We start from the raw sequence: 22,343 nt of genomic DNA on the forward strand, positions 1-22,343 counted from the left end.
AAAAATGTTAAACAAGATTGAATACAACACAAACTTTTGGGTTCTTTTACTTTTCATATTTTATATAGCATTATGATACTTAAATTAAAGATAAAAAATGTTTGATTTTATGGTGCAATTTTTATAAAAAGTAATGTTGTATAAAAAGTTATAGACGTTTAAAAAATAATAGGAAATATGCATGCGTCTTGCATGTAGAGAGACAAAATCAAACAAATTGTTTTTTCCAAGAATGCCCTTCACTCCTCTTTTTTCTTACATATTTATCTTAGTCATGATTTGTAAAATGAAATGTTAAGATTTTTTATTATCCTACTAAGGCAAACTTAACTTTTTATTTGATCCTACCGCATCATATATATTTAATGTAATTGAACTCTTTTAACTTTTATATACATATATATAATATATATTAGTTACTTGAATTATTATAGAAACTAATAAATCGTATTTTATTTAAATCAATAAAATTATACATTGAATGAAGTAAGAAAAAAAATTTAAGAATTTATTAAACTAGTTTTAAAGAAGTTCGTCGCATTGCGGCGAATTTCTTTTTTTATTTAGTCCGTGTTTTCATGTGTTTTGAAATCACTACGAGTGTGTTGCGAACGGAACTGCTGACAAGAATAAAAAGAAAATGTAGAAAAAAACACTAATAGATAATCGAAAGAAAATCAACCAAAAAAATTTGCATGGTAACCATGTTGTTCGTATGAAACCTATGGTCAGAGATGAACAAATTGTTCTGGGTACCGGTACCAAATTTGCCGAACCCAAAGATCTTAAGTACCAATTCGGTACCGACTTTTGGCGTTCCTGATACCGGTTTACTACTGTTTTTTACCTTTATATACTGATACCATAACCGGTTTTGGTATCAGTACCGATTCTGTATCCATTGGCACCGACCTCATCCCTACCTATGAAACTAAAAAAAGAAAAAAAGAAAAGTTGAAGAAAATCGACAAAAAAAAAGTTGTACGATACCATTGTTCGTACGGTAACCGTGATCAGGGATGATGAGCAAATGGTACCGGGTAGCAACACTAAATTTCCCGAACCAAAAGATTTCCAATATCAATTCGGCACTAACTTTTGACGTTTTCTGTATTAGTGTCGGTTTTTACCTTCATGTACTAATACCGAATAGGAACGTATCGGTATTTTGGATACCAGTACTACTGGTTCGATACCAGTTGACACCAAGCTTATCCCAACCCCTGACATTAAAAAAAAGGATTAAAGTTAAAAAGTAAAGAAAATAACTATTATTGTAATATTAGAATAATACAAGTATTAAAAAAACTATATGTTTTTATAATATTAAAATCACTATTCATTTCAATTCGTTTAGTAATATATAGTAGTAATAATGGTAGAGGTTCCTGTAAAAAGGGGTTTTTTGTGAGAAAGTTAAGAAAGAATTTACACCATTAGATGAAATCTAATGGTTGAGATCATAATGGCAAAATTATAAATAATGTTTACTATTACACATATTAATTTTCTAGAATAAGGGTATATAGGTAAATTTAACATTTTTAAATTAAGAAACTAATATTAATGCACATGTAACTTCCCCCATCTTTTTTAAACGTCAATAACTTTTTATATGTAACTTTTTAGAAAAAAAAATTACACCATAATAATAACGTGCGTTTTTTTTATCTTTAATATGAGTACCATGTTGTTATACTTATACAAAGAAAAAAATATGTTTCGATTAGATGTTTAGTCCATGAATGGTGTTATATACTTACTAAATGGTGTTATATACTTGCTGAATGGTGTTATATAGTTGCTGAATGGTGTTATATACTTGCTGAATGGTGTTATATACTTGCTGAATGGTGTTATATACTTGCTGAATGGTATTTATAGAGATCTTTTAAAAAAATTCACTTCCTATAATTCAGGTGGCGGTTATGGAAAATTTTTAATTAATTGAATTAATGATAAAATTACTTGTTTACCCTTTTGAATTTATTTAGATTTAGGACACATGTCATCTCCACAATATTTCTCACCTTTCTCACACTTTTAACCTTTTTTACAATAACCTTACCCTATATACTAGTAATAATATTTAGTAATAATAATATATAGTAATAGTCAGTTAGTACTTGTCAATTACCTTATTAATGACAAAAAAAGGTTGTAACTGGTGCCAATTAAGTTGTAAATGGTGTTAGTTGTTGTTAGATTTGATAAAAGTCACAAGTTGTTAAGACTTAAGAAATAAGGGAGCTCCCACTTAGTAGAGGGATATGTCTCGTAAGCGAGAGGTCTCAGTTTCAATCCTAGGCAAGGGTGAAAAATTTGGAATATTGTTGAATAGTAGAGCAAACGTGGTCATTAAAAAAAAGGAACTAGAATAAATAGAGCCATCGGGTTATTGTAAGATAAATGTCGATATTAAATGCGAGGTATTATGTGACCAGGGGCGGGCCTATGGGGTCTGTGGGTGGGCGGGCGCACCCCTTGAAAAAAAATATATTAGAGTTATAGATACGTAAAATTTCCGAGTGCCCCCCATGAAATTTTGCAATCGCACCCCTTGACTTTCGAAACCAACCACTAAGAAGACACCTAATTTTGATAAACTATCTAAAATCCTGAAAATTTTCGGACTGGGGCATGTAGAGATGGTTGCAAACATTTGGAGAAGGTGATGATTGATGACCTTCTATTGTAATAAACTTTTAATTCAAGGGTGTTTGTGTAATTTATAAATACATTAAAAACATAGTTTCCAAAGCAAAACATTGGGTGTTGTGCACGTCATTGTCAAATAAGAATGTTTTTGTTTTTTAATTCCTTATTTTAAGTTCTATTTCTTTATGATATGAATTCTTATTTTGTGATCTTGTTTACTTATTTATGGTTGATTGTTAAAAATAATTATTATATCCTAGTGAATTTAATATATGTGTTGTTTATCTCATCTATAACACCTAATATGTTGAACTGAACCGATCAGGCCCAACCCCCGAAGAAAGTTATTATCTATCGATAGCCAAACGACCTCTAAAATTTCCGCCCCCCATAAAAAAAAATTATGGATCCGCCACTATATGTGACTCATGAGTTGTTAATGTACTTTAATGCTAATTACTTCATTATGTTGCTATTGATATTGATAAAGTGATAAATGAGTCATTATACCCAAAATAATCATAATGTATTTTTAATTCTAACTACTTTGTTGCCGATGTGGTATTGAGTCGTTGTATAACACGTCAAAAATATGTATTTGCCATGTTTGGATAAAATGGAAGTGGGTGTCATTGTTGCATATACTAATAGAATTGGCATATGTTAAAAACGATGGATGTTTATAAAATGTGGTTTGATCCTTGACCCTTTAGTATTTATGTTATTGATGTGAGTATAGTACGTCGTTCCATGAGGCTTTAAGGACACAAGATTGTGTTGAGATAAACTTGAAACACTTATTATAAAATTAAAGAGAAAAATACGTACATTGTCAAAGTCAAAGTCAACATTGTCAAAGTCAAAGTTGGTCAATTGCCAATTTTGGGTACCGATCAATGTTGTTAAAGAATCAGCAACAATTGAAAATATTTTTATTTTATTAACTACCACATTTTAGATGTTGCATTTTATGATCAGAACTAGGTAATTAACGACCACTGCAAGTATAATATACGCCTTTATATGTAGAAGGGATTTTTAGAAATCCCGCAAGGTTGAGGCGCCACTCGAAATCCACCATTATTTCCACCCACACATGCCCTTCATCAAGCATTTTCTGATAATCCTTTAGTTGTGCTTCTTGTAAGCGAGTTTGTTTGGTCTCAAACTTCACTAAAAGCGGGTCCTCTAAATTAGAGTTCGAATGAGTAGGAGTGGTGGTTGAAATGACCCTCACGGTGGGATACCCACGAGCAGTTAGGTTCATGTTGTACGTTGTTGCCGAGTCTAGGGACGCTGTATGCATACCAGTGTGCCTAAAGCTAGTTTTGTCGCTAAAGTTTCCTAGCAGTGTTACTATGTTGTCTGTTGTACTTAGTTTGACATACATATTTTGTATGTCAATTGTTTGGGTGTGTATTTGACTGTAGCTTAAAATAAATTGTCCTTAAACTAGGTATAGATAAAAGAAAAATAAACTGGTGTAAACTATAAACTTGATTCTGCGTCGTGTTATGTTGGGCTCGCTGTATCTTGGGTAATCTTCTCTCTATATCAAATAAAAAAATGATTAGATTTAACCATGCTATTATGAAACATTTAATAAGGCTCCATAGGTAATTATATCCGGAAGCTTTAGTGTAATTAGCTAAATAAGTATAACTTACACGGTGGTTTGCAAACGCTCGTACCATCTCCACAAAATCGTAAACGCCTTCTACAACGACCCCAGCCATCATCTTCAATATATATGTTTATTTAGTGAAATGTACCAGCAATGAAAATGAAGAACTCAAGCTCACATATGGTGTCTTGAAAGGAACGAGATCGCTCATATGTGAGCATTAGGGTTTGATTGGTTTATATAGCTGGAGATGGAGAGTTTTGCAAATTTTAATTTCCGTCCTCACATAGATACGTAAACAATTATGTTTATGTAAGTAGGGAATATTTGCTAATTACTTCATTACGTTGCTATTGATATTGATAAAGTGATAAATGAGTCATTGTACCCAAAAGAATCATAATGTATTTTTAATGCTAACTACTTTGTTGCCGATGTGGTATTGTGATGTAGCGCGTGATACAGAACGAATATCGAATACGTTGATTCTAAGAATACCCGTGTAGTTCTTCCCCAACCCCCAAGATTCCTCCCAAAAGGCACCGAATTTGAAGTGAAAATTCAGTAGTTTCAAAATTCAATTCTGATTGTTCAAATTAATAGAGGGACATATAAATAAAAACCGAAATTCCAAATGGGCCTAAAAAAGATAACGGGCCAAACACACGGCCTCAAACAAAGTGCCCAAAATAGTTCAAAAAACATAAATATGCAAATAACTAATAGAAATAAGTGTTTGCAGCAAGATGGAGCTCGTTCTCACGTTCGTTTCGCCTGGTCACACGCCCAAAACGGACCCCCGTAGCCCAAGTTAGAGCCATTTTAGTGAAGCCCCTTTTGTTACGCGATCTTGGGCCTCCAAATACAAGATGGCCTGCTCCTCCACACTTGGGCCCGCAGCATATTGAGTCGTTGTTGTATGACACCTCAAAAATATGTATTTGCCATGTTTGGATAAAATGGAAGTGGGTGTTATTGTTGCATATACAAATAGAATTGGCATATGTTAAAAAACGATGGATGTTTATAAAATGTGGTTTGATCCTTGACACTTTAGTATTTATGATATTGATGTGAGTATAGTACGTCGTTGCTTGAGGCCTTAAGGAAACAAGACTCTGTTGAGATAAAGTTGAAACACTAATTATAAAATTAAAGAGAAAAATATGTACATTGTTGTATTTCACCGGTGATGAGTTGTTAAAGATCATTAGGTTTTTTAAAAAAAAAGGGGCAACAGACGGTTATGCGCAGGTCATAGGTGATAAACGATGCTAGCATTCAAAGATAGTAAACAAGTCAAAAATGAAAAAGTCAATGCAAATCAAAGTAAACATTTTCAAAGTCAAAGTTGGCCAATTGCCAACTTTGTGTACCGATTAATGATATTAAAGAATCAACAACAGTCGAAAGTACTTTTATTTTATAAACTACTACATTTTACATGCTGCATTTTATGATCTGAATTAGCTAAGTAACGAGCATGGCAAGTATAATTTACGCCTTTATATGTAGAAGGAACTATTAGAAATCCCGCAAGCTTGAGGCGTCACTCGAAATCCGCCGTTATTTCCACCCACACATGCCCTTCATCAAGCATTTTCTGATAATCCTTTAGTTGTGCTTCTTGTAAGCGAGTTTGTTTGGTCTCAAACTTCACTAAAAGTGGGTCCTCTAAGTTAGAGTTCGAATGAGTAGGGGTGGTGGTTGAAATGACCCTCACGGGGGGATACCCATGAGCAGTTAGGATCATGTTGTACGTTGCCGAGTCTAGGGACGCTGCATGCATACCAGTGTGCCTAAAGCTAGTTTTGTCGCTAAAGTTTCCTAGCAGTGTTACTATGTTGTCTATTGTACTTAGTTTGACATACATATTTTGTATGTCAATTGTTTGTGTGTGTATTTGACTGTAGCTTAAAATAAATTGTCCTAAAACTAGGTATAGACAAAAGAAAAATGCACTGGTGTAAACTATAAACTTGATTCCGCGCCATGTTATGTTGGGCTCGCTGTATCTTGGGTAATCTCCTCTCTGTATCAAATAAAAAAAATGATTAGATTTAACCATGCTATTAAGAAACATATAATAAGGCTCCATAGGTAATTATATCCGGAAGCCTTAGTGTAATTAGCTAAATAGGTATAACTTATAACTTACACGGTGGTTTGCGAACGCTCGTACCATCTCCACAAAATCGTAAACGCCTTCTACAACGACCCCAACCATCGTCTTCAATATATATGTTTATTTAGTGAAATGTACCAGCTAGGGGTGTTCAAGATCGGATTATCCGGTTTTCGGATATCTGAACACCGGATATCCGAAAATTTCGGATAGTGAATATTGATATCTGAATCCGTATCCGAAATTTCGGATATCCAATCCGATTCGGATATCTGAAATTTCGGATACGGATTCGGAATATTCGAAATTTCGGATACGGATTCGGATATCCAAACGGATATCCGAATTTATAAAAAAATCAAAAAATCCGTTTTGTGTATAGATTAAAACTAAACTTATATTCGATTTCATAAATTTCCAACATTTAAAACTAAAAACAATCATATAATGCTCATATACTATATATATTTATAAAAAAATAATTAGTTTTCGGATATCGGATAATCGGATTATCCGAAATTTTTGAAATTCATATCCGAATCCGAATCCGAAATTTCGGATATTTGGGATACGGATTTTCGTTTATTTCGGATTAGGTTTCGGATCCGGATTTTTTTGAACACCCCTAGTACTACCAGTAATGAAAATGAAGAACTCAAGCCCACATATGGTGTCTTGAAAGGAACAAGATCGCTCATATGTGGGCATTAGGGTTTAATTGGTTTATATAGCTGGAGATGGAGAGTTTTGCAAATTTTCATTTCCGTCCTGACATAGATACGTAAACAATTATGTTTATGTGAGTAGGGAATATTTAATGCTAATTACTTCATTATGTTGCTATTGATATTATTGATAAAGTGATAAATGAGTTATTATACCCAAAAGAATCATAATGTATTTTTAATGCTAACTACTTTGTTGCCGATGTGGTATTGAGTGGTTGTATGACACGTCAAAAATATGTATTTGCCATGTTTGGATAAAAAGGAAGTGGGTGTCACTGGTGCATATACAAATAGAATTGGCATATGTTAAAAAACGATGGATGTTTATAAAATGTGGTTTGATCCTTGACCCTTTAGTAATTATGTTATTGATGTGAGTATAGTACGTCGTTGCTTGAGGCCTTAAGGAAACAAGACTCTGTTGAGATAAAGTTGAAACACTAATTATAAAATTAAAGAGAAAAATATGTACATTGTTGTATTTCACTGGTGATGAGTTGTTAAAGATCATTAGGTTTTTAAAAAAAAGGGGCAACAGACGGTTATGCGCAGGTCATAGGTGATAAACGATGCTAGCATTCAAAGATAGTAAACAAGTCAAAAATGAAAAAGTCAATGCAAGTCAAAGTAAACATTTTCAAAGTCAAAGTTGGTCAATTGCCAACTTTGGGTACCGATTAATGATATTAAAGAATCAACAACAGTCGAAAGTACTTTTATTTTATAAACTACTACATTTTACATGCTGCATTTTATGATCTGAATTAGCTAAGTAACAAGCATGGCAAGTATAATTTACGCCTTTATATGTAGAAGGAATTTTTATAAATCCCGTAAGCTTGAGGCGTCACTCGAAATCCGTCGTTATTTCCACCCACAAATGCCCTTGATCAAGCATTTTCTGATAATCCTTTAGTTGTGCTTCTTGTAAGCGAGTTTGTTTGGTCTCAAACTTCACAAAAAGTGGGTCCTCTAAGTTAGAGTTCGAATGAGTAGCGGTGGTGGTTGAAATGACCATCACGGGGGGATACCCACGAGCAGTTAGGACCATGTTGTACGTTGCAGAGTCTAGGGACGCTGCATCCATACCAGTGTGCCTAAAGCTAGTTTTGTCGCTAAAGTTTCCTAGCAGTGTTACTATGTTGTCTGTTGTACTTAGTTTGACATAAATAATTTGTATGTCAATTATTTGTGTGTGTATTTGACTGTAGCTTAAAATAAATTGTCCTAAAACTAGGTATAGATAAAAGAAAAATGCACTGGTGTAAACTATAAACTTGATTCTGCGCCGTATGATGTTGGGCTCACTGTATCTTGGGTAATCTCCTCTCTGTGTCAAATAAAAAAATGATTAGATTTAACCATGCTATTAGGAAACATATAATAAGGCTCCATAGGTAATTATATCTGGAAGCCTTAGTGTAATTAGCTTAATAGGTATAACTTACACGGTTGTTTGCGAACGCTCATACCATCTCCACAAAAACGTAAACGTCTTCTACAACGACCCCAACCATCGTCTTCAATATATATGTTTATTTAGTGAATGTACCAGCTAGGGGTGTTCAAGATTGGATTATCCGGTTTTCGGATATCCGAAAACCGGATATTCGAAAATTTCGGATAGTGAATATTGATATCCGAATCCGTATCCGAATTTATAAAAAAAAATCAAAAAATCTGTTTCGTGTATAGATTAAAGCTAAAATTATATTCGATTTTATAAATTTCCAACATTTAAAACTAAAAACAATCATAAATTCACAACAATACAATTATTTCCTACTTTTTTACTAACTTTTACAATACTTCAAACAAAATATAACGCTCATATACTATATATATTTATAAAAAAATGATTAGTTTTCTGATATCGGATAATCGGATTATCCGAAATTTTTGAAATTCATATCGGAATCCGAATCCGAAAATTCAGATTATCCGATTTTCGGATATCAGAAATTTCGGATATTTCGGATACGGATTTTTTCGTATATTTTGGATTTGGTTTCGGATCCGGATTTTTTTGAACACCCCTAGTACCAGCAATGAAAAATGAAGAACTCAAGCCCATATATGGTGTCTTGAAAGGAACGAGATCGCTCATATGTGAGCATTAGGGTTTAATTGGTTTATATAGCTGGAGATGGAGAGTTTTGCAAATTTTAATTTCCGTCCTCACATAGATACGTAAACAATTATGTTTATGTAAGTAGGGAATATTTAATGCTAATTACTTCATTATGTTGCTATTGATACTGATAAAGTGATAAATGAGTAATTATACCCAAAAGAATCATAATGTATTTTTAATGCTAACTACTTTGTTGCCGATGTGGTATTGAGTCGTTGTATGACACGTCAAAAATATGTATTTGCCATGTTTGGATAAATTGGAAGTGTGTGTCATTGTTGCATATACTAATAGAATTGGCATATGTTAAAAAAAACGATGGATATTTATAAAATGTGGTTTGATCCTTGACCCTTTAGTATTTATGTTATTGATGTGAGTATAGTACGTCGTTGCATGAGGCCTTAAGGACACAAGACTCTGCTGAGATAAAGTTGAAATACACTAATTATAAAATTAAAGAGAAAAATATGTACATTGTTGTGTTTCACAGGTGATGAGTTGTTAAAGATCATTAGGTTTTTTTTTAAAAAGGCGCAACCAACGGTTATGGGCAGGTCATGGGTGATAAACGATGCTAGCATTCAAAGATGGTAAACAAGTCAAAAATGAAAAAGTCAATGCAAGTCAAAGTAAACATTTTCAAAGTCAAAGTTGGTCAATTGCCAACTTTGTGTACCGATCAATGTTATTAAAGAATCAACAACAATCGAAAGTACTTTTATTTTATTAACTACTACATTTTATATGCGGCATTTTATGATCTGAATTAGCTAAGTAACGAGCATGGCAAATATAATTTACGCCTTTATATGTAGAAGGAATTTTTAGAAATCCCGTAAGCTTGAGGCGTCACTCGAAATCCGCCGTTATTTCCACCCACACATGCCCTTCATCAAGCACTTTCTGATAATCCTATAGTTGTGCTTCTTGTAAGCGAGTTTGTTTGGTCTCAAACTTCACTAAAAGTGGGTCCTCTAAGTTAGAGTTCGAATGAGTAGGGGTGGTGGTTGAAATGACCCTCACGGGGGGATACCCACGAGCAGTTAGGATCATGTTTTACGTTGCCGAGTCTTGGGACGCTGCATGCATACCAGTGTGCCTAAAGCTAGTTTTGTCGCTAAAGTTTCCTAGCAGTGTTACTATGTTGTCTGTTGTACTTAGTTTGACATACATATTTTGTATGTCAATTGTTTGTGTGTGTATTTGACTGTAGCTTAAAATAAATTGTCCTAAAACTAGTTATAGATAAAAGAAAAATTCACTGGTGTAAACTATAAACTTGATTCCGCGCCGTGTTATGTTAGGCTCGCTGTATCTTGGGTAATCTCCTCTCTGTATCAAATAAAAAAATGATTAGATTTAACCATGCTATTAGGAAACATATAATAAGGCTCCATAGGTAATTATATCCGGAAGCCTTAGTGTAATTAGCTAAAAAGGTATAACTTACACGGTGGTTTGCGAACGCTCGTACCATCTCCACAAAATCGTAAACGCCTTCTACAACGACCCCAGCCATCGTTGATATATATGTTTATTTAGTGAAATGTACCAGCTAGGGGTGTTCAAGATCGGATTATCCGGTTTTCGGATATCTGAACACCGGATATCCGAAAATTTCAGATAGTGAATATTAATATCCGAATCTGTATCCAAAATTTCGGATATCCGATTTTCGGATATCCGAAATTTCGGATACGGATTCGGATATCCAAACGGATATCCGAATTTATAAAAAAAATCAAAAAATCCATTTCGTGTATAGATTAAAACTAAACTTATATTCAATTTCATAAATTTCCAACATTTAAAACTAAAAACAATCATAAATTCACACGAATACAACTATTTACTACTTTCTTACTAACTTTTACAATACTTCAAACAAAATATAATGCTCATATACTATATATATTTATAAAAAAAATAATTAGTTTTCGGATAATCGGATTATCCAAAATTTTTGAAATTTATATCCGAATCCGAATCCGAAAATTCGGATTATCCGATTTTCGGATATCCGAAATTTCGGATATTTCGGATACGGATTTTCGTTTATTTCGGATTCGGTTTCGGATCCAGATTTTTTTGAACACCCCTAGTACCGGCAATGAAAATGAAGAACTCAAGCCCACATATGGTGTCTTGAAAGGAATGAGATCGCTCATATGTGAGCATTAGGGTTTAATTGGTTTATATAGCTGGAGATGGAGAGTTTTGCAAATTTTCATTTCGGTCTTCATATAGATACGTAAACAACTGTTAGGAAACTTTATTTATAAGTATTGAAGAAATTCTCGATCAACTGAATCTCTGAAGAGATAACAGTCCTAAAGATCACAACAAGAAGAAGAAGATCAGATAGCAAAATTGAGATGCACTGCATCTACTTCAAAGAATTACAATTTGATCAAGAGCTGAATTGGATTATCAGAAAAGGTCAGTTCTGATGGATCTGATGAAACATCAGTTTCTGACGATTCTGATCATCAAGATTTTTCTGATGATTTGTTCATCAGAATTTTGATGAAGTGGTTCATCAGAATTCTAAAAGAATACCCCACTTGTCTGAAATTGGCTTTATCATGCCACACTTACTGAAGCAAGTTGACATTATTGAATCTCATGATGAAAAATGCAACTTGAATGAATAATTAAGTGTATATGTCAAATGGCCATTTTTGCAGGACTTATTGCATGAATAAACTATTGTTTATTCATGCACCCAGCCTTCTATAAATAGAAGGCTCAACCAGCAGAAGATTATTGAGTTTGAAGCTTAGCATTCACATACAACAACCAAACTCCATTGCTCTTCTCACCCACAGAATTCAAGATTCATTTGTAATAGATAATAATCTTACAATAACCTTGTTAAACTATTTTGTTTCAAAGTGATATAAACTTGATAATTCTGTAGGTCTTATTTCTTGAAAGTCTGATTTCCATTTCCACACATCTTTTTCACATCTACTGAAATCACTTGCCATATTACGTGAAAAGAAGTTGTTAAGGCCATACTCTGTCCAACAATTGGTATTAGAGCAGATTGAATAAACTATTTTCAAACGTTCAATCGCACATCTTCTTTTCTCTAAATATGGCCAGCTTTCAATCCTGGAATAATGCTTTTAATATTGGTTCTATCTCAAAACCTCCGACTCTGGTCAGGGAGGAATACCCCCAATGGAAAATCAGGATGGTCAATTTCCTAAATGGTCATGACCGAGCTCTGTTTCAATCCATTGAAAGGGGTCCACATATACCAATGACTGATATATACCAGCAGTTCCAGCAACTGACCAAACACCAGCAATCCCTGCCTCCCGTGCTCCCAAAATTGAAATAAACTAGAGCACGGAAGACAAGGATCTGGTGGCTGGGGATGAAAGAGCAAAGTCACTCTTAATAATGGCCATCCCCAATTACATATTTTCACAAGTTGATGCATGTGCATCGGTCAAGGAAATATGGGATCAGTTGGAAAATCTTTGTGAAGGAGGAGAAAGGATGAGAAGAAATAAGAGAAAAAACAATGTCTCATCTTATGAAAGGTTTAAAAGTTTGCCAAATGAAAGATTAAATGATACATATCAGAGGTTTACAAAACTTTTAAACGAGCTAAAGAAATTTGGTATAACCAAGTCAAAAGATGAAAGAAACATAAAATTTCTTGATGCTTTACCTAGAGAATGGAGGAGTCTGACCATGACTTTGTCCTTAACCCTAGAACTAGGAGACATGAGTCTTCATGACTTATACAGCATCTTGATCCCCAGAGAGGAAGAAATATTTGAAGAAACCATTCAAAGAGCTGGATCTTTAGCTCTTACCTCAAACCCACAAAGACCAACCACTTCCAATGATCCACAACCTTCAAACAGCCAAAGCTTTGAAATTTCTAACACATCATCAGATTTTTCAGCTTTTGCTGAAGCTATAGCACTGCTCACCAAAACATTTGAGCAGAGGTTAATGGGAGGAGGCCAGAGATACCAGAGGAGTGATAGAGGGAGGATGGATGGAAGATCTAAAGAAGAAGTTAGATCTTAGGATAAAGGGAAAGCTGAGGTGGTGTGCTACAAGTGCAAGCAAAGAGGTCATTATGCATCAGAATGCAAGACCAAGAAGCTGAAAGATGTTGTTTACTATGAAAAGAAGCTTGAGGAAGCTAAGAAGCAGCAGCAGCAAGTCAGCTTAATTGCTGGGACAGATACATGGATATCTGATGACTCTTCTGATGAAGAAGAAGAAGAAATGTCCAACTTCTTTCTCATGTCACTTTCTGATGACATACCAGAAACTTCAGGACAACAGGTAAGTTTAGAAAATCTTGATCTTGAACACAAGCTAAATGAGCTCAGGTCAGATTTTTTAAACCTACAAGTTAAACATGAATCAGATGGTAAAAAATCTGATGAGTTACAAAGGACCTTGAATAAAATTATTCTTGAAAACCAATTACTAATAGAACAAAGTTTAGATCAAAGAGCTAAAATTGAGTTCTATGAAAACGAAAGAAGAGATCTTTACAAGAAAATCAATGATAAAGAAATTAATGTAAGAGGTTTTCAAGAAGCAAAAGAATTCATAAATTTCATTGAGTCCACTCCAAAGAACAAAGGAGAAGGTTTGGGTTATGTAAGAACAAACAACAGCAAACCCACTGTCTTTATAAAAGCAACCCAACAGATTTCTTATAAATTTTCATCAGAATCTCTGATTCTGAAACTTGTAAGTCAATCTGTTCTGAATACTCTTTTAAACCCAACTTTGAACCAAAAAAATAGTGAATGCAAACAAGAGTCTGTAAAAACTACAGAAGAAGTTCACTCGTTTTTTCAAGATTATCCCATCATTCCATCACAAGAAGGAACATCAGAAAATTCTGATGAATCTTGTATGTGTGTTGACATACTGAAGCTTGTTCAACACCATCTCCAAAAGAAAAATGCAAAATCTGTTAATGGCTCAGCATATAACAGAATTTCTGATGAAAAATCAACAAGGAAAAATAATTTGTTAAGAATTCCATCAGAAAGAGTACCCAAGCATACCTGGGTACCAAAAACCCTCTAACCATTCCATTTCAGGACCATCATGTGCAGCAGATCTTGAACTACGACTCAGGGAGCTCCAAGCACATGACTGGGGACAAGAGCTTACTCAACAACTTTGTTTCAAAGCTGGGTAAAATGGTGAACTTTGGAAATGGAGTGAAAGGGAGGATCATGGGATATGGATGTATCAGGTATGGATGTTTGACCATTGAAAGAGTAGCCTTTGTTGAAGGCTTAAAATATAATTTGCTAAGTTATGGTCAGGTCTGTGATAAAAATCTCTCAGAAAATCTTATCACCAGAAAAATGCTTGAAAAGTTGTTTTAGTGAAATTCATAGAAAAATCATATATCTGATAAGTCACCAGAAAAGCTGATAAGAATTTGATGATGTCATCAGATATCTGATGCAACATCAGAACACCACCTGATAAATCATCAGAAATTCTAAATTCTGTCAGAAAATTATGATTGGATAATCAAAATTATCATAGATCATTAAAACAAATTACTGCATGTTATCATCCTTGTTCATATCTCTATCTCTTAACATCATATTCATAATCTGCATATTAATTAAAAAAAAAGATATAAAAACATTTTTTTATTTTCCTTCTTAGTGCTGGTAACGTTATCTAACAGTTCTGGAACTCGTATATGAGACTTTCTCTCTCCTTCATTAATTACTCCCCATCAAGTGTTAAGAAGATTGAAATGACATATTGGTAGGCAATCTGTTGGGTTTATATGTACGGGTTCGATAAGTCAACGCTGTTGACCGAGCTATGACCCGTAAGAGTACCTTGGGCAATGAACATTAAATCCACTTAACTCGATTAACTGGTGATCACGAACAATTAATAGAACGCAATATATAATTATCTAGAATAATTATATATTCATGAGAAACGGGATATATTATTTATACGGGTTATAAATAATATAATGTTTAATTACTTATTTAATTAAACTTTGTTTTTTGGGCTTCGTATCGCATTTGGGCTTTGTAGGGCCGAAAGATAATTAGTGATAGTTATTAGGGTTTATGAGATAAAACCTATAACCTAATATATATATATATATATATATATATATGATATATCCCAATTGTCTTCAACCTAACAACAACAACTGTAGCCGTCACTAGAAGAAAGCAATTCCAATAAAGTTGGAATTTTTAGTTGTTGGCTATTGTTCTTCACGGCTGACAAGGAGCCGTCACCCACCAAAGGCGCCGTGACCTCTCTCACTTGTGAATCCGTTCGTTCGTGTTCGTGTCTAGCACCCGTTCGTTGTACGTCGGTATCTCACACGATTAATCTTTAACCACTGAGGTTTATTTAATCTCATCAGTAGATTAATTGTTTTATATATCGTATTTGCATGTTTGTAACCATGATCCTGTTCGGTTCATTTTTGGTGTCGATTTTTATATTTATTCCGCTGCGTATTTTGTTAATTATATATTTAACTAGTAAAATATATCAAACCCGTTTTGATAAAAGTGAAATTGACACCACTGAATCCCAACAGTGGTATCAGAGCCACGCTTACAACATGTAAATCGGAACCGATCATTTTAACCGGTTATAGATCTCAAACTTTTGTTTAAAGTTTCAGATCTAAATATTTCTTGGGCAAAAAGTTATTTGGTCAAAAGTTTTATTTATTTTTATTTGACCAAAAGATTGCCCACTTTAATATGATTGTGTTAAATATGTAAATATGGCCGACCTTGTACTTGTATTTTGTTCTTGTTTTGTTTTTTTTTTTTTTTATGGTTTTTGTCCCACTTTGTTGCTCAAAGTTGTAATAGATTAGGGTTTCAATTTTATTATATATTATATTATAATGTTGAAGACCCGAAGACAAAACTGAAGACATTACAGGAATCAAGGAGGTGCTAAAGACAACTAGATGCACTAGGTCCATCCTTGTGGTTGTTGTTACCCCGTAACCGAGTTTGGTCTTGCTATTTGGCTCTAGCAAGAACAAACGAAATGGCCTAAAGATTTACATATTTGTTTTTTGCTATTATGGTTGCTTTTATCATATAAGTTGTTATATAACATACCAACCTAATACCAAACTTTTAAAAGGTGTTTTAAAATGTTCACAATCAATTATAACAAGTTCTAAATTGATTTTTACAACTTGTAAATATTTTTTATAAAACAAATAATTTACTTTAAAATAATAACCATTAGAGTTTTTGAAATTTAACAAGTTTTAACTTTCTAAAACTCATAACTTAATAGTTTTAAAACTATTAACTTTTATATGGTTATACAAGTCGCGACAAACTTAGTTTTAATAGGTTATTTAAAATTAAGTGTCCTGAGAGATGAAAGGGTTCATCAAGATGTCACGACTACATATGTACTAAAATTGGCTCTTACGACCCTACTCGGTAAATATTAAATTAACCCATACTTAAAATCAATAGTCTATGCCATCCTATCACAAGCTACACTTGGAACGTAAAAGCGAACCATCAGTGTTTGGAGCCACAACACCACACTTGATGTCTAGCATATCCTTCCAAGGTGCAAGGGTTTCCTTGACACATCCGACCCTTCCACAAGTACCTCTTCTAGGACGACTATTACGTTTTCTTTTCTCACGACATGCTCCAGCTATCTCGAAAGTAAAAAGTCGGCATAGATGAGGCTAAACGTATCAATGCATAGACAAGAGTTGTCTAAGCGGCCTCATACTCAAGAGTTGTGCAATTCTCACAATTGACACTCGTTGTCAGTCGGCCTAGTCACTTACTAGAGTGCATGCCACAGCTGCCTTTACTACTGACATAGCCAGATTCTCATTGCTTGTTCTAATTACTGTAATGGGTCATTAATTAAATAAGGAAATATACATCGAAAATACTAATTAAAATCTCTTTAGTTATGTAACAGATGTCTAATGAAAACAACTCCTTGGTTCTCAAGTCTATACTTGAAAAAGAAAAACTGAATAACACCAACTTTCTCGAATGGCACCGCAATCTGAGAATAGTTCTCAAGATGGTGAAAAAGCTATATATCTTAGATGCCCAGTCCCTACCGATCCTGAAAGTAACACTACTGCTGCTCGTAAGGCACTGGAAAAGCATAACGAGGATGCCGTTGACGTAGCGTGCCTTATGCAAGCCACCATGTCTCCTGAACTTCAGAAGAACATGGAAGATAAAGATGCTTATGACATGATCTAGCAACTGAAAGGCATGTTTCAGAAACAAGCCCGACAGGAGCGATATGACACCATGAAGCAGCTCATAAGCTGTAAAATGCAAAAAGGATCGTGTGTCAGTACTCATGTGCTTAAGATGAAAGGGTACATTGACCAGATGAACAAACTTGGTTATCCCCTGTAAGATGAAATGGCAGCGGACTTCATCTTGAACTCTCTCCCTAGCTCGTATGACCAGTTCATTATGAACTATAATATGAATGCTTGGGTGAAGACTGTGCCTGAGCTACATGGTATGCTCAAAACGGCCAAGATGAACATTCCACATAAAACCAACCAAGTTCTGATGGTCAAGTCTGGTGGTGTTAAGAAGCCCAACAACAAGAAAAGGGCTCATAACAGCAAAGGCAAGAAAATGGCTGTTGTTGATACCAAATCTGCCACCAACAACAAGCAGGTTGCTAAACCACCCCCTCCCCAGGAGCGTCAGTGCTTTGAATGCAACCAAATTGGGCACTGGAAAAGGAACTGCCCATAGTATCTAGCCAAGCTGAAGGCGAACAAGGCCAATAATATTGGCACTTCTTCAAGTATTCTCATTTATGTTATTAAACTTTTTACTGTCTCCAGCAACACATGGGTATTTGATACCGGGTGTGGTTACCACATCACTAATGTTTTACAGGAGCCTGAAAAGTGGAGGAAGCTGAAACAAGGCGACATGGAACTCATCGTTGGTGATGGGAAAAGAGTGCCCGTTCTTGCAACCGGCACATTTCATTTTTCATGTCCTTCTGGCCTTGTAGTTAATTTAAACAATTGTTTGTTTGCACCTGGTATAACCAGAAACATTATTTCGGTTTCCCTTTTGTTTGAACAAGGTTTCAAGTACGTTTTTAATGGTATTTCTATTTCTTCCTGCTTGAATGATGTCTTTTATTTTGAGGCTAAACCTCGAAATGGTATTTATGAGATTGATGTTCAAACATGTAATAACATATATCATCTTTCTAAGCGTAACAAAGCTGGTATTAATGAAACCTTTCTATGGCATTGTAGAGTTGGCCACATAAGTAAGGCACGCATAAAATGGCTCCAATCCGAGGGGATTCTTGAATCCACTGGACAGGACTCCTTTAATGATTGCGAATCCTGCTTAGCTGGCAAACTCACAAAGCGTCCCTTCACTGGTGTTGGTGAACGGGCCAATGGTCTTCTAGGACTCATTCACACTGATGTATGTGGCCCTTTCAGAACCATGACAAGGAACCATTCAAAATACTTCGTTACTTTCATCGACGATTATAGTCGATATGCTTATGTCTATCTTATGAAGCATAAGCATGAAACTTTTGAAAAGTTCAAAGAGCTTCAAAACGAAGTAGAAAACCAACTTACTAGAAAAATAAAAATACTTCGATTAGATCGAGGAGGTGGTGAATACCTCAGCTTAGAGTTCCTCAATCATCTCAAAGAGTGTGGAATAATTTCAGAACCCACTCCACCTGGTACACCCCAACTTAATGGCGTGAGCGAGAGGAGAAATCGAACCCTACTTAATATGGTTCGATCGATGATGTGTAGAACTAACTTGCCTCACTCCTTTAGGGGTCATGCTTCTATGACTGCCACCCACGTTGTCAATCTGGCTCCGACTAAAAAGGTAAACAAAACCACATATGAGATATGGCATGGGCGTAAACCCGATTTGGAATACCTAAAAGTATGGGGATGTGATGCATACATCACAAGTGATGCTTACATCACAAGTGATGCTTACATCACAAGTGATGCTGATGATAAGCTCGATCCTTGAGGCGAAAAGGTTGTTTTCGTCGGATACTATAAAAGAAGCGGATATTATTTCTACCATCCTGATGCAAATGTTATTTCCATCAAAAGGAAGGGGCACTTTCTCGAGGAAGAACTTCTTAATCGAGGAACTGGAAATAATGTGGTTGATCTTGAAGAAATTCGAGAACCAACAACAACCGCTGATGAAGTCGGAACGTCTGAACAGCAAGAAATTGTTGCTGATGAATCAAACATGAACACAGGCATTCGCAGAAGTAGCATGACTCGTAAAGAACCTGACAGATACCTTTGGCATCTCGAAGGTGCAGAAGTCTTGGTAGAAGATGAGTCTAATGATGAACTTACTAACTACAAATCTGCTATCTCAGATTCTGAATCTGCGAAATGGCTGGAAGCCATGAACGCTGAGATGCAATCTATGCGTGATAATCAAGTCTGGGACTTGGTTGAGCTACCCCCCGAATCTGGGGCAGTAGGGAGCAAATGGGTTTTCAAGAGAAAAACCGATATGCATGGAAATGTACACACCTTTAAAGCATGGCTAGTTGCGAAGGGTTTCACTCAAGCTCAGGGTATTGACTATGATGAAACCTTCTCGCCCGTTGCTATGATCAAATCGATCAGGATATTGCTTGCCATAGCCGCGTACTAAGACTACGGGATATGGCAAATGGATGTCAAAATCGCTTTTCTTAATTGGAATCTCTCTGAAGATGTCTATATGGTTCAGCCAGACGGTTTTGTTGATCCAAAATATCCTAATAGGGTGTGCAAGCTGAGTAAGTCCATTTATGGACTCAAGCAGGCGTCTCGTAGCTGGAATCTTTGTTTTGACCAAAAGATCAAAGAGTTTGGTTTTGTGAAAAATGAAGATGAGCCTTGTGTTTACAGAAAGGCTAGTGGGAGCACTATATCATTCCTCATCCTGTATGTGGATGATATACTGATTATTGGAAACAACGTCCCTATGCTTAACGAAGTTAAACACAATTTGGGAACTTGTTTCGCAATGAAAGATCTTGGAGAAGCAGGTTATATTCTAGGAATAAAGATCTACAGGGATAGATCTAAGCGGCTACTTGGGCCAAGTCAAAGTACATACATAGACAAAATGATGACACGCTTTAAGATGGAAAACTCCAAGAAAGGAGGTGTTCCTATGATTAAAGGGACTGTGTTGAACAAATCGCAATCTCCTTCAACGGGCATTGAAATTAAGCGAATGGAAGGAGTTCCATATGCTTCAGCGATTAGCTCTATCATGTATGCTATGTTATGTACCAGACCTAACGTATCGCATGCTTTAAGCATGACTAGTCGTTATCAGCAAACTCCTGGCATTACCCATTAGACTGCTGTTAAGAACATTCTGAAGTATCTGAGAAGAACTAAAGATATGTTCTTAGTATTTGGAGGAGTAGAAGAAGAGCTCATTGTAAGATGTTACACTGATGCCAGTTTTCAAACTGACCGAGATGACTCTCGCACTCAATCAGGTTTTGTATTCACTCTAAATGGAGGAGCTATCTCATGGAAGAGCTCCAAGCAGAGTGTGGTGGCGGATTCAACCACCGAATCTGAATATATAGCCACATCAGATGCTGCAAAGGAGGCTGCTTGGATGAAGAAATTCATAACCGACCTCGATGTGGTTCCAAGCATTAAGAAACCCATCGAGATATTCTGTGATAACACAGGTGCTATTGCTCAAGCCAAAGAGCCCAGATCTCATCACAGGGCCAAGCACATTCTAAGAAAGTTCCACTATGTACGGGACATTGTGGAACATGGAGACATCGTGATAAGCAAAGTGGACACAGATCAAAACCTAGCAGACCCGTTTACTAAGCCCATGACTCAGGACAAGCATGATTAGCACATGGGTGCTATCGGGCTTAGATTAGCTAGCAGTTTGTTTTGATTTAGTATTTGGATGTACGAACTTTTAACAGTTGTACTTTTGAATTCATTGTTTATTTACTAGTTAAATGCAATTCTGAATCTTATAACTGTGTTCAATTTTAATACGTTTAATCCGTGAATCTTGCATTCTAAACTATCCATAGTCAGTCAGACTTGTGGGAATGATTCTGAATTAAGACTATTCTGACTTTGGACTCAAGGAGTTGACTTCCAAATTCACAGACCTCATTGAGAATGACGTTGGATGTAACTTGCATCAAATCATCTTTGTGGATCTTAGTCATAAGATGATTTGATATTGGTATACTCATTTAGTATCCTTTGACCTAAGACACATATTAGAACTTCCGTTTACCAAGGATTATTCTTTGATTACTGTCAACCGCTGTCGCGTAACTGCCAGTCATAAAGTCTTTAATTGGGAATAGTTCTGAAGTTTAGTGGGAGTTGTATGTAGTCGATATGGGATTCTGTACTCTTACATGATATGTAACAGTTAGACATTGTGGCACCCTCGTTGATTCAAACTGGTGATGTGTAAGGCCTTACCCAAACTTACTGTGTGTTTGTTCGGACCACTTTGACTCTTGATCGAGAACAATAATAATTGAACACCATATGAGAATGAACTTAATCCATGTCATTGATTCAATTTATGTCTTTTATAGAAAAGATGAATGACGACAATTACCATAAGTCTATTGCCTTGCAATAGTAAGTTGTTACTAATGGCAAGGTGTTCTGGTTAATGACTTTAAAGTGTCATACCTTGTTCGGGGCAGCTATGTGCAGCTAGAGCACCGCTGACTGTCTGCGTTGAGGATTTTATCGAAGGCCGTCCAAGTGGGAGATTGTTGGATTTATATGTACGGGTTTGATAAGTCAACGCTGCTAACCGAGCTATGACCCGTAAGAGTTACACCTTGGGCAACGAACATTAAATCCACTAAACTCTATTAACTGGTGATCACGAACAATTAATAGAAAGAAATATATAATTATCTAGAATAATTATATATTCACGAGAAACGGGATATATTATTTAAACGGGTTATAAATAATATAATGTTTAATTACTTATTTAA

This window comes from Helianthus annuus, chromosome 3, assembly GCF_002127325.2.
Source record: "Helianthus annuus cultivar XRQ/B chromosome 3, HanXRQr2.0-SUNRISE, whole genome shotgun sequence".
Classification (NCBI taxonomy): domain Eukaryota; kingdom Viridiplantae; phylum Streptophyta; class Magnoliopsida; order Asterales; family Asteraceae; genus Helianthus; species Helianthus annuus.